This window comes from Glycine max, chromosome 18 (genome assembly GCF_000004515.6).
Source record: "Glycine max cultivar Williams 82 chromosome 18, Glycine_max_v4.0, whole genome shotgun sequence".
NCBI classification, from domain to species: domain Eukaryota; kingdom Viridiplantae; phylum Streptophyta; class Magnoliopsida; order Fabales; family Fabaceae; genus Glycine; species Glycine max.
This window is the reverse complement of record NC_038254.2, coordinates 34,687,879-34,702,438: the sequence shown is the minus strand read 5'-3', so window position 1 is coordinate 34,702,438 and position 14,560 is coordinate 34,687,879. Positions and strand designations below refer to the sequence as shown.

Here is a 14,560-nt window from a genome sequence, read left to right as displayed (position 1 = left end):
TAGCTGCACAATCTTCTCCAAGATCCTTTTTATCTCCCTGTTTGAAATCTCAGCCTGCCCATTAGTTTGGGGGTGGTAAGGTGTGGAAATTTTGTGCACGACCCCATACTTTTTTAGCAAGGCATACATGTATCTGTTACAAAAATGGGTGCCTTGATCACTAATGATGGCTCTAGGGACTCCAAACCTGCAAAATAGATTAGATCTAACAAAATCCACAACGACCTTAGCATCGTTAGTTCTGGTGGGTTTGGCTTCCACCCATTTTGAAACATAATCAATAACAAGGAGAATATAAACAAAACCAAAAGAGACATGGAAAGGCCCCATAAAATCTATACCCCAAACATCAAACACCTCACAGAATAACATGGGTTGTTGAGGCATTTGTTGTCTCCATGAAGGTGAGCCGCTTGCTCTCTGACAAGGCTCACAAGTGCTACAGATTCTCCATGCATCCTTGAAGATGGTGGGCCAATAGAAACCACAGTCAAGCACCTTGCGAGCTGTCCTCTGTATGCCAAGATGGTCACCTGGTGCGGAAGAATGACAGAATTGCAGGACTGAGTCAATCTCATGGTCTAGAATGCATCTCCTAATAACCTAGTCACTACACAACTTCCACAAATAGGGGTCATCCCAAATATAATGCTTAGCATCGCTCTTAATTTTATCATTTTGAGCTTTAGATGCTAAGGGAGGAAAAACAGAAGCAACCAAATAATTCACAATATTAGCAAACTAGGGAGTGGGGAAGGAATCAGAAATACCATACAGAATGTACAAATGGTCATCCGGAAAATCATCCCGAATGGGTGACTTCTCAGACACACGCTCAATCCTACTCAGATGGTCAACCACGATGTTCTGCGCACCACTCCGATCATGGATCTCCAAATCAAACTCTTGGAGCCAAAGCATCCACCTGATCAATCTAGGCTTTGATTCAGCCTTCTTCAATAGGTACTTTAGAGCTGCATGGTCAGTATAAATAATAACACGAGTACCAAGCAAATATGAACGAAAATTTTCAAGAACAAAAACTATCGCTAATAGCTCCTTCTCTGTGGTAGTGTAATTTGCTTGAGCAACATCCAAGGTTCTGGAAGTGTAGTAGATCACCCGAGGCAACTTATCAATCTTTTGAGTAAGGACAACCCCCAATGTGTAATTAGATGCATCGCACATTAGCTCAAATGGGGTTGTCCAATCAGGTGCTTGAATGATAGGGGTGGTAGTCACCGCACGCTTGAGGCAATCAAAAGCCTCTTTGCATTGGTCATCAAAATCAAACTCCACCTCTTTTTGCAGCAGATTGGATAGTGGAAGGGTCACTTTGCTAAAATCCCTGATAAAGCGCCTATAAAACCCTGCATGACCATGAAAAGAACGAACCTCTCGCATGCAAGAAGGGTAAGGCAATTGTGAAATAACATCTATTTTTGCAGGGTCTACCTCTATGCCCCTATTGGAAATGATATGCCTTAAAACTATACCTTGTTCTACCATAAAGTGACATTTTTCAAAATTCAGCACAATGTTAGTTTCAATGCATCTATTAAGAACTCTATCCAAACATGCATCAAAAGAGGATCCATAAATAGTAAAATCATCCATAAACACCTCTATGCAGCTCTCTAAAAAATCACTGAAAATGCTAAGCATACACCGCTGGAAGGTACTAGGGCCGTTGCATAGGCCAAAGGGCATCCTCCTATAGGCAAAAGTGCCAAAGGGACAAGTGAATGTGGTCTTTTCTTGATCCTCGGGAGCAATATGAATTTGTAAATAACCAGAAAAACCATCAAGAAAATAGTAATGAGACTTACCTGCCAAGTGCTCAAGCATTTGATCAATGAATGGCAGGGGAAAATGATCTTTTTTGGTTACCTGGTTCAACCTCCTATAATCAATGTAGACTCGCCAGCTGTTCTGCACTCTTGTGGGGATAAGCTCATCCTTTTCATTCTTGATCACTGTGAGGTCTGTCTTCTTAGGAACCACTTGGGCTGGACTCACCCACTAGCTGTCAGAAATGGGGTAGATGATTCCAGCTTGTAAGAGCTGGGTCACTTCCTTTTTCACCACATATAGAATGACGGGGTTGAGTCACCGCTGTGGCTGCCTTACTGGCTTAGCTCCATCCTCTAAAAGTATCCTATGCATGCAGGTAGATGGGATAATCCCAGGAATGTCTGCTAAAGTCCATCCAATGGCTTTCTTGTGCTTCTTGAGAACTAGCAACAACTTCCCCTCTTGCTTAGCAACAAGGGAGGCAGAGATGATCACTGGAAATTTTTCCTTGTCCTCCAAGTAAGCATATTTGAGGTTTGCTGGTAAGGGCTTCAACTCTGGTGTGGGTGGTGGCTAAACAATGGGAGGAACCATGGTAGGAGAAGAAGAAGGTTCCTCAGTCTATACCTCATAAAGCAAGTTAGAAGTATATGTACTTCCTGCAACATGGTTAGTGCATTCTGACTCTAAAAAATCAACATCAAGCGGTACAACACCAGACTCAAATTCACTCTCAGCATAAAAATCAGATGCAGGATCAAATTCAAGCTCAGATTCAGATTCAATGCATAAGGAATGACAAGTATGCAGATCAGATAAAAATGGATGTTTCCTACCATGAAGAACAGAATCAAAATGAAACATATAATCATCAACAATCTAATCAATTATCTCAGCACAAAAAACAGAATGATCCTTAGATGGATGTTTCATGGCATCAAGAATGTCAAAATGAACAACAATATCACCAAATTCCATAGACAATGTGCCAGCATAAACATCTATCTTGGTTCGGGCTGTTTTCATAAATGGCCTGCCTAAAATAATTGGAACTGAACCATGGGAAAATCTCTCTTCCATATTAAGAACATAAAAATCAACAGGAAAAATAAGTTCACAACCCGAACTAGCACATCCTCTATGAAACCTGCGGGGTAAGCAACACTTCTATTTGGCAAATGAATCACACATCTGTAGATTGCAAAGGTCCAAGAGATAAAGAATTGAAAATGGACAGAGGCATGACACTAACTGATGCTCCTAGATCTAGCATGGCATTCTCAAATTTACTGTTCCCAATAATGCAAGGTATACAGAAAGTACTTGGGTCCTTACATTTCTCAGGAATGTGAGGAACAAATTTACCTATCAATGCTGACACATTTTTACCCATGCTAATCCTTTCATTGCCTTTGAGCTTCCTTTTGTGGGTGCACAGCTCCTTTAGAAACTTGGCATATCTTGAAATCTGCTTGATGGCATCTAGCAGAGGTATGTTCACCTCTAATTTCCTGAAGGTCTCCAAGATCTCCTTTTCCGCTTCTTCCATTTTTTTGTTTGGAATTGCTCTTGGTGGGAATGGAAGAGGGATAGGAGGCTGCTGTAAGTCAGAATTACTAGAAGAAGGCCCACCTGCATGAAAATTTTTGTTAGGAAGCTGTCTCTTTTGTGCAAGTATCTCATCCTCTTTTTCAGGTGTAGAATGAAGCTTGATAGGTTCAGGTATAGGTGCTGCTACTAGTGGAGGCACTTGAATTTGGTTGCCAGACCTCAAGGTGATGGCACTCATATTTTTTGGATTTTGCACAGTTTGTGAAGGCAATTTGTCAGAATTTTGGGACTGAGTTTGGTTCAACTGAGTAGCCATCTACCCCATCTGATTTGTCAGACTCTGGATGGAGGCTCTTGTCTTTGCTGAAATTGCATATTCTGGATGGTCATTCGCCTCACTAACTCCTCTAAGGAAGGTTGAGAAGAGGCCTCAGCTGCTTGTTGTCTTTGTTATGACTGTTGCTGCTGTATTGGAGGAGGAACATATGGCTTACTCAGACTAGCAACATTTTGAAAAGGAGGGACAAACTATTGTTGTTGTAGAGGACTTGCCCATCTAAGATTTGGATGATTCCTCCAACCTGGATTGTATTTGTTGCTTGAAAGGTCATAATTATTCTACTGTTATTGGTTTTGCTGCTGAGGAGGTCTATTTTAAATGTTTGCAGCATAAGCTTCAGGTTGCTTATTGATTCCAGATTGCTGCAAAGAAAGACAGAGATCTATATGGTGATCTGTAGAAGAACATAGACCACAGACTCTTGCAACAAGTGTAGATTTATGATTCATGGCAAGCTGAGTTACTAGGTTGACCAAGGCATCAAGTTTTCCTTCAAGCTTTTTATTTTCAGTAGATGAAGATGAATCCGTGGCCACCTCATGGACTCCTCTAAGAACAATAACATCATTTCTTGCACTGAATTGTTGGGAGTTGGAAGCCATCTTCTCAATCAAATTCCTAGCTTCAGCAGGGGTCATATCACCAAGAGCTCCACCACTGGAAGCATCAATCATACTGCTCTCCATGTTGCTAAGTCCCTTATAGAAATATTGAAGAAGGAGTTGCTCAGAAATCTGGTGGTGAGGACAACTTGCACACAATTTCTTGAATCTTTCCCAATACTCACACAAGCTCTCTCCACTAAGTTGCCTAATGCCTGAAATGTCTTTTTTGATGGCAGTGGTCCTAGAGGCAGGGAAGAATTTCTCCAAGAACACCCTCTTAAGGTCATCCCAACTGAAAATTGACCTGGGAGCAAGGTAGTATAGCCAATCTTTTGCCACTCCCTCCAAGAATGAGGAAAAGCCTTTAGAAAGATATTATCATCTATGGACATTAGGGGGCTTCATGGTGGAACAAACAATATGGAACTCCTTAAGATGCTTATGAGGATCTTCACCTGCAAGACCATGAAACTTGGGCAGCAAATGTATTAGTCCAGTCTTGAGAACATATGGAGCACCCTCATCAAGATATTGAATGCACAAGCTTTCATAAGTGAAATCAGATGCAACCATCTCCCTAAGAGTCCTCTCACGAGGTGGAGGTTGAGCCATGTTCTCAGTATGAAAATTAGTGGTGGAATGCTCAAAATCAGAATATTCAGAATCACCCTCAACAGAATGCTCAAAATGCTCAAAATGCATAGAATGACCAGGATGCACATGATGCCTAACTAATATATGAAAGGCTCTATCTATTTCAGGATCAAAGGGGTGTAAATCACCTGGATTGCCCCTAGTCATGCACTATATGCAACAAATAATGTGTTTCTCAATAAACACCTAACAAGGGGGTAAAACTACAGCTATACTCAAACGATATTAAAATAAGCTGAAATTTTGTGAGGAACACCCTAAAATCATGAAAAGATAGCACAAAAAATTTCAAAAAAATAATTCAAAGTCTAACTATGAAAACTACCTAAGCAAAGTTTAGAAAAATAGGACAATAATACTTGAAAAATAAAAAAAAATAAAAAAACTTAGTAAACGACTTATTTTTGGAGCTTGGGAGACCCCAGCCGGTTGTCATAGTATAGGAAATTTTTTTTCTACCCCAAATGCATATATAATAATAGTCGTTCTAATACCTGGAGCAAAAGTTATGGGCGTTTTAAGTTTTGCTAAAAACAAGTTTCCAAAATTTTTCTCTCTCTCAAATACTGCCACACTAAGTGCTCCTGGTATTTTTCACACAAGATATGGACCAAAAGAAGCTACCACACAAAAAATCAGCCAAAAATAACAACTTTAACTATCAAAATAAAAATTGCTAATTAAATTGCAAAATCAGTCGCTAATTCCCAGCCACTAATCACTGTTTAGCACTGTTCACAGCAAAACACAAAGCTGAATCAGTCACTAAAAACAGTCACTAAATAGGGAATGCAGCTGAAATGCAAAACATAATGCTACACAAAATAAGATAACTAAACACTATTATGAACCTTTGGCCCCCTTCTCCCCGGCAACGGCGCCAAATTTGATCGAGGTCGTACCCGAATCAAATAAACATTAAAAATGCAGTATCTAGGAAGTGATCCTAGGTCGTCTCCCAACAAGCAATGGTCAACCAAACGTTCATAACAGATAGTAATAAAACAGTAACGAATTGGGGGGGGGGGGGTTGTTTGTTTTTGTAAATTAAATAGCAAGCAAATTTTAATTGGAAAATATCAGAATTAAAACGCGTTGTTTCCCCTTGATTCACAAGCAAGTCTCTTATCCTAGGTTACAAGAATTTATCCTTTATCAGTTCAACCACTTAATCCAACCCTAAATTAAATTACTAAGCAAAATTTAACATAAGACTGTCATTATGTGATTAAGCAACACATACACCAATTAATCATGAACGAAACTGATCATTAAGCATGAACGTAAATTAAGAGCAGAGACAATTAATCAAGCACTAAGCATGCATGGATTAACAACAACAAATACAGAGTAATTGGTGAAGAGGAAAAACTGATCAGAATTCAATAGTAATAATAAAACCTCCAAGAGAGTTGTGCTTGATCCTCAAGAGAAAACAACGCTGGAGACTTAGCCTTCCATTAATCAGTAGAAAACGAAATTGCAGATTGAAGCAGAAAACGAATTTTATTGTTACATGAATAGTAAAAACTGGAATTGCAAACCTAAAATTATTCTTTCTCCCAAAACGAAAAAGACTCCTAAAACTAAAACCTTGGTGCTATTATATAGGTTCTCAGCCCCAAAGCTTACAAATCTATTTTAAGTACAAGCCCATAAATAAAATAAAATCTGGACAAGATAAGATAAGATTTGATAAAATAAAATCTAGATGAAATAAAATCTAGATAAGATAAGATAAGATAAGATAAAATCTAGATGAAATAATATCTAGATGAGATAAAAACTGGATAAGATAATGTTTGATAAAATAAAGTTGTCTGCTCTCTTCAAGTCCAAGCCCAATTCCGGATTCAAGCCCAATTGCTTATAATTCTCCTGAAATTAAATTAAAAACACAAAATTAGTCCAGTAGGCCCAAATGATAAAATTGCATAATTAATTTGACAATTAAGTCTAATCAGTAATTAAAATGGTGACAAAAAGGGTTAAGAATTAGGAGAAAATGGTGACACATCAAGCTACATCAACAGTTTTCAAAGGAGAAAATTCAGGTGTAACATCAGCATCATTACCATTTGTGTTTGCTTTCGATACATGACGTCCATGATGACAAAGTAGCTTTAGATTGCTCTTTCGCCAAGTAATATTCTTTGCAAAATCATGATGACGACACTGCTTCCACCATATTGCATAACGTGTGGTAATATCTTCCTCAAAAAGCTTAGCAAGAAAATACAAATTCCCATTAGATATAGGTATGCAGTAATATTTCAATGCAATAGCTTTGGTCCCAGAGAATGCAGTCACACCATTTAAAACTTCTTAATGTTTTCCAAATTGCGTAGCCACTCTCTATATGGTAGGTACTTTTGTATAATACATTGTTGCCAACAAGCATCGAAACGCTCTTGCATTTAACAACCAAAACTATTTTCATTTATCCAATTTACTCTCACCTATTAACCTAGTTTAATTTTTGGGATAAAAAGACTTTAACTTACCAGCATGTTGAACATAATTAAGGGTGCCAAGGAAAATAGCCCCTAGCTGAGTCCAGGGAAAATCTCATACTGTCAATTTTCAAGGGATTAAGCTTGTTCCACCTACATATCACAAGTTTTTCATGGTTAATCAACCTAGGCTATGGTTTCTAATTTGTTAATCTCTCCCACACCCAAGTTTGGACCAAGTAGTAAAAGGGTGACCAAAGAGTTAACTCCAATTTCAATTCATTACTCGTCAAACGAATTATTGTTTTCTTCAATAGACCTAAATCATTTTATATGTTGGATAAAACTATTGATCCTAAAGCTAATTCTCTCCAGCAAGATGAACAACAATAAAGAAAGCAAACTTTCTCACCAAACCACTAGGAGAGAAACCAATCATTTCCAACTAAGTTGCAAGGGATGTTTCATGCTAAATTTCATTCCCACTATTGACAAAAATCCATTCATGCTAATGTATTTGTCACCTTATGATAACAAAAAGGTATTTGTCTCAGGACACCACTTCCCAACAATCCCAAAACATATCTTGGGTTGAAAATGTGTGTTTTGCGGTTGTTGAGAAGTGGTGTCCTAAAACAAATACCTTTTTGTGTCCCTAGGGTGAAAAATGTCACCTTGGAGGATGTGATGGTGTTGGACGGTTTTCCAATTGTTGGTGATTTGTCTTCACCCCATTTCAAAGCTAGGAAATGATGAAGGTGGAGAAGAAATTGATACATACAACAGGACAACAACAATCTCCAAGGTGTAAAAGGAATGGGGTTTATACATTAACAAGGATGGATATTTGTCAATAGTGGGAGTGAAATTGAGCATGAAACATTCCTTGCAACTTGGTTGCCAGTGATTGATTTCTCTCCCAGTGGCTTGGTGAGAAAGTTTGTTTTCCTTATTGTTGTTCATCTTATTGTAGAGAATCAGCTTTGGGCCCAAAAGTTTTAGCCAACATATAAAATGATTTAGGTTTGTGGAAGAAAACAATAGTTGGTTAGACTGGTGATAAGAGGTAACTTTTTGGTCACTCTTTTACTACTTGATGCAAATTTGGGTGTTGGAGAGATTCACAAATTTGCAACCATAACCTAGCTTGATCAACCATGAAGAACCTATCCTGTGTAGGATATTTACCCTGGATTCAGCTAGGGACTATTTTCCTTGGCACCCTTATGTTCAATATGTTTGTAAGTTTAAGGCTTTTATAAAAAAAATGAAACTTGGGGTTGCCATATGAAAGTAATTTGGATAAATAAAAATAGTTCTGTTTGTTATATGCATGAGAGTTTCAATGGTTGGTGTCACACAAATGTATTATACAAAAGTACCTACCACATAAAGAGTGTCTATGAAATTTGGAATGCATCAAGAAGTTTCTGATTGTGTGGCTACATTCTCTAGGACCAAACTCATTGCATGGAAAAATTTCTGCATACCCATATCTAACGGAGATGTTACCACACATTATGCAGTATGGTGGAAGCAATCAATATTGTTTCATCATCATGATTTTGCAAAGAATATTACTCGGCAAAATAGCACTCTAAATAATGATGTTGATGTTTCCACCTGAATTTTCACCTTTGAAAACTATTCAATTTGGAAACCCTTCCCAAGACACCATTGAACAACTGATGGAGGCTTTGGAGGAAGATTATAAATATGGAAATAAGATGAATTAATCAAGGCAGTTTCTTGAAGGAGTTATGGATCTTGAAGAGAGAATCAATAGACTAGATACATTGACTTTACATGACATGAATGTTCAAAAAATCAAAGTATGACATGAACTTGTAGGATTTAGCAATATGTTTGTTTGTGTATGAAAGGTATGTATTTTTATAATATCTTTCTACATCAACCAATGCTTCTACATGATATGTGTGTGCACATGCACGAGTGAAATTTTTGAATTATGTTAGTTCAAATTGGAGGTGATGACTCCATAAAAGTTAAGGAATACCAAAGAATACCATTGGCGATGATAGTTTCCTTATTTCTCTTTGTCCATAAGGGAAGAAAGGAAATAATATGGATACAAAGAATATGGTGATTTTCTACATCTCAAGGCCCTTGGTGAAGAGTCACATCTCATGACTCTTGGTGAAGAGTCACATCTCATGTTTCTCGATGAAGAGTCGTTGTGCATCTATTCACACTTTCACTTTATATGAATGTACACAAAATTTCATGAAAGGATTCAATCTTTAAATAATTTGAAAATCTCACACAATCGCCCACCATTTTAAAAATATATTTGAACCAAATGGTTTTAGATTATAGGTATTCAAGTAAGTGCACAAATCACGTTCCTCAATTAATCAAACAACTTAAAGAACAAAATATCTCTCACCTTTTTTAACAATACATCCAAATCCCATGATTATAAAAATCACATGGTTTTAGATAAAAGTGAGTATTGGTTAAACAACTAAAACAACAAACATATAAATAGAGAATCAAGAAGATGAAAGTATAAAAAAATCGTACATAGTACAAACTAATATCTCTCACCACAAGCAACCAATAAAGAAACCAAAGATTCAGATTTAAGAATCATGTATCCTGAATTGGCTCACAAAATTCCAACCCAATCCAACAGTTAATGAAGTTGTAAATGCAATTTTACTATGACTGCTTGTGAAACTACAAGAATAAAAAAAATCCCGCTTCCTATTCTTAGAGAACTTGCTCAATGAACCTTCCTCCATTACATACACCTTTTGGTGAACATATAAACCTTTGGTATCATTTTATTACGTTGCTCTTGTTCAAAAACAAGGTTATTACCTCAATTGTTCAAGAGAAATATGATCTTTTAGATGTTTCAAACTTTTTAAAGTGATTACATAAGGAATGAACTTTGTCAATGATTCAAGATACAATAATCTACTTTCATCTATATGCATATTGTGTTTGTTTGTAAATATTAAGCATACACTCAATTTATGCACTTGTTTCATGAAAGGCCTACTATATATATGCATATTGTATTATGTTAGTTCAAATAGGAGTTTATGACTCCACAAAAGCTAGGGAATACCAAAGAAAACCATTGGTGATGATAGTTTCCTTATTTCTCTCTGTGCGTAAGGGAAGAAAGGAAATGACATGGATACAAAGAATCTGGTGATTTGATGCAAATGATCTCATATTCCCTATTAGTTGGGATTTTTATGATGAGTTGCATCTATTCTTATGTGCACTTTGTATGAATAGACACATAATTTCATGAAATGATACAACCTTTCATTAATTTTGAACAACTTTCATAGATTATACTCCCTCTAAACTCATATATAAGAAAAAAGTTCCCTTGTTTCTTGGAATAAAAAATAAGCAAATCTAACTAATTTCACCCTAATTTAATGATATCATTCCTAAAACACTCTTCATTCAATTGTAATTCTATTTTTAAGGAATCTATTTTGTTTAGGGTTTCAGGTTTTAATGAAGCATATTTTAAGAATAACCTTATTTTGTACTTGAGATTAGAAAAATTAAATGATTTCAACTAGCTTTCTTAATCTATGTGAAGTAATTTTTTTCTTATATATGAGACCAGAGGGAGTATTAATCATTGATGTATATATATACCATAATTCCTTCCCGTTCTGTGAATTTCAATTGAAAACTACTAAATTTTAAGTCATGGTGTTATGTTATTTTGTGTCTACATATTTCTATCTTAATAAATATAATATAGGTATCAATATAAGTAATTAAATTCATTAAAAAAGAAAAACCTAAGTTAAGTATGATGTGCTACCATATCTACTCATCATTCAAAAGTAAATAGCACAATATATGAAGATCTTTTATCCCTACCATAAACAAAAAGGAATTTTTTATGCAACTCAAAATTACTTTTCCTTCCTAATTAACTTTTACCTTAAATTGAAAAAAATTAAGTAGGAGAGAATGTCCATTAAAGAATCATAGGCAAAAGAAAGTACTATACATATTAATCTATCAATGTTTAAGGGTGTAGATCTGTTAACCAATGCGTACTTTACTAGTTAATAGACTTAATTGTACACTTTACCAGTTTTCTTAAGAATGCTTATAAACTGATTTAATCAAATAACTTTTTGAATAAATCAATCAAAAAAATGAAAATTGAATAAACCAAAGGTCGAACAAATGAAAATTTAATAAACCAGTTTGTTTTGGATAAAATCAGATTTTGGATTTCATTTTAAAATCCAATCTAGCCAACCCAAACAAAATTTATACATAAATATATTTATCTGATAAAAAAATTATATTATAACTCAAGTTTATATTTTTTATTTCTTCTATAGAGTATTTGAAAACCTATTGCATAACTTATACTTATCATATAAAAAAATTCTATAAACTTTACCAATATAAAAAGTATTGTCTATCTCCAAAGTTAACCATAAAGAGAAATACCCATTTTGCTAAAGGATGCTCATACAAGACAGAAAATAAAAATCATTACACATACTCTCTTTTCTCCATTAGTTTTCTCAACAAATCAATGAGGTAAGTTACAAGTGACCCCAACTTTTAAAGCTTATGAAGCCTATTTTGCAATGTTATCCCCCAAATTTTAGTAGCATCTCCACAACAATACTAGTTATGAAAGCAATGCATGAATGCCAAAACACAACACTTAGCAGAAGGGTCAATTTGTAGAGTTGATATAGTAAATTCAATTCTGATTCAAATTTAACGTATTTTATATATATTCATATTCCCCAAGAATATACTTTTCAAATATAATTTTATTTTCATCGAACAGTATGTGAATCAAACAAAGTAAAAAACTGTGTGAAGTATGTCAAAGCTGAAATTTCTCAAACAACTTGTGTGCACAAACTTTCAACACCAAATAATATAAAAATGACTCTAGGAGCCCATACTCATGGAGGATAACCTCCTAAACCAAAATAGACATTAAAGAAAATAGAAACTCTCAATACCTTAAGAGATTTTTCAAAATCTCAAGAAAATGCAAAAAAAAAATGGAATGATGAAAAACCCTTGTCTTCTAGAGTTCCCTCCTTAAATTTGAAGTCCAAGGGATAAGATTTAAGTTGTAAAGGTGAGAACTTGAGGTGGGGTGGCCATGAAGTTAGAGAGAGAACACAAGGAAAGAGAGAAAAGCTCTATCCTCTCTTCTAAAACTCTAGAAGTGGTTGCGCATGAATGAAGAGCAAGGGAGAGTGTTTACTTTACTTGTACTATAACGCTACATCTTAGAGTTTTGGGCCCCATTGGCCCATTAGGTTTTTCGGTCCAAATTTGTTTCATTAGGATTAATTAAAGTGTCATTATTCATCTTGCAAGAAACTTTAATCTTCTATCTTTCATTATATCAAGGTCCTGTCCATTCCATTATATTAGGCCTACACTAATCAAATAGTTGATTTGGCGTTCAAAACTCTAATTTCCAAGGTTTTGGCTAAACTTGCTTCTATTTACAAAACTGTCATTAATTGCTTGGCTTACAACTCCTTACTTTAACTTTGGTTGACTGTTTTTGACATTTGGTGGGCTAAGCCTAAATCAAACTATTCTTAAAATCTTTATTTCCATTTCTAATTTATGAAACCTTTACTTAAACCTACTGATGCAATCCTACTCCGCAAGGGCATTGGATAGAAAAACTCCAAGTAGATTGGGCCAGAGATGCAAGAGAAGGCCCTAGGGTTCTTATGAGCCTTAGGGTAGATTTCGGGCCCATGGGCTAAGTACGAGCCCGCTTATCTTTGTAAATATTAGATTAAGGTTTCATTATTTTTGGGCCTTGTATTTAGGGCTCCATAATGTAGGTAGGGTACCCTAGAAATATAGGATTTTTCAGCCCTTGTATTTTAGGGCACCTAGACTAGTTTTTGTATTAGGGGTAGTTTTGTAATTTCACATGCACTAAGTGGATATTTGATGTGTGTGGTTGGAAATAAATTTAATTGAATTGGTAGAAGCCCAATCCAATTAAATTTTAGAGGGGGAGGTGAGCATTTGCTTACTACACCCCATTGCCACATCATATAGTCACACTTTGTGCATGTCCTTCATGCTTTTCATGCCTCATGACACCTAAGCACACTTAGTGGAGAATCTTGGAATTGATCTTGGATTAGTGGGCTGAACCATAACTAAAATTCACTAATCATAATTAGTGAAATTTTGGCTCCAAAGTTTGGCTCCACAAATTCAATTTCAAATTCAAGTGAAATTTGAATTTCCCTCCAATTTTGTGTGACACTTAGGCTATAAATAGAGGTCATGTGTGTGCATTTTTTTCAACTTTGATCATTTGAATATTAACTTCAGATTTCAGAGCTCTTTTTGAGCACAAAATTTCGTGCTCTTCTCTCCCTCTCCCTTCATTCATCTCATTCTTCCTCCAAGCTCTTATCCATGGCCTCCTATGGTGGTGAGCTTCTTCTAGACTCATCTTCTCCTTGAAGTGGCGTCTCCTCTCTCTCTCCCTTTCTCCATTCCGCTGCCATTCATCTTCCAAGAAGCAAAGGAATCCATTGATGAAGAAGATCCTAGGCCTACAAGCTCCAATGGAGCTTGCATCATGTGGTATCAAGAGCATCTTCATCTAGGTGATGTTCTTTTGCTTCCTCTATCTTTTTGTTCGGTGAATTCTCTTTAATTCCTTGTTCTTCATCTTATTCTCCATGTATATCCTCCATTGTCTTGTGGTTTGGTGCTGTTTAGAGTAGATTAAAAAAAAATAAACCGATTAAATCTTAGATCTACACTTGTTCTTGCATTTCTATGGTTCAAATTTTGTAGATCTACTCTTGAATCTTGTTTTTGTGTTGATTTTAGGTTCTATCAATTTTCATTCATAATATTCTTGTTCTGAACCTTTAGATCTAAATTTTGTTCCAAAATATTGATTAGAAAAAAAAACACAAAAATCTAAGTGTAAATCACTTAATCCATGTTGTCTTAGAGTCATGTTTAGTCATAGTAATTGTCACATTATGTTCTAAGTTTGTGTTGAATTTTATTTTGTTGATTGAATTATAGATACATTTGTTCATGTATTCTTGTCATTCTTAGCCTATCTTTTGAATTTTGAGTCTAATTCATGCATGTTATTTAGTTCATAACATGTT

The 14,560-nt window shown here is 35.6% G+C and overlaps 1 non-coding gene across 1 annotated transcript; it reads left to right on the top strand.

The window, feature by feature from the left end:
* The first annotated feature begins 4,417 nt into the window (after nucleotides 1-4,417).
* LOC113000253 (small nucleolar RNA R71) lies at nucleotides 4,418-4,524 on the top strand. Its single transcript, XR_003265544.1, has one exon. It is a non-coding gene; the product is annotated as a small nucleolar RNA R71 (small nucleolar RNA).
* Nucleotides 4,525-14,560: the final 10,036 nt, after the last annotated feature.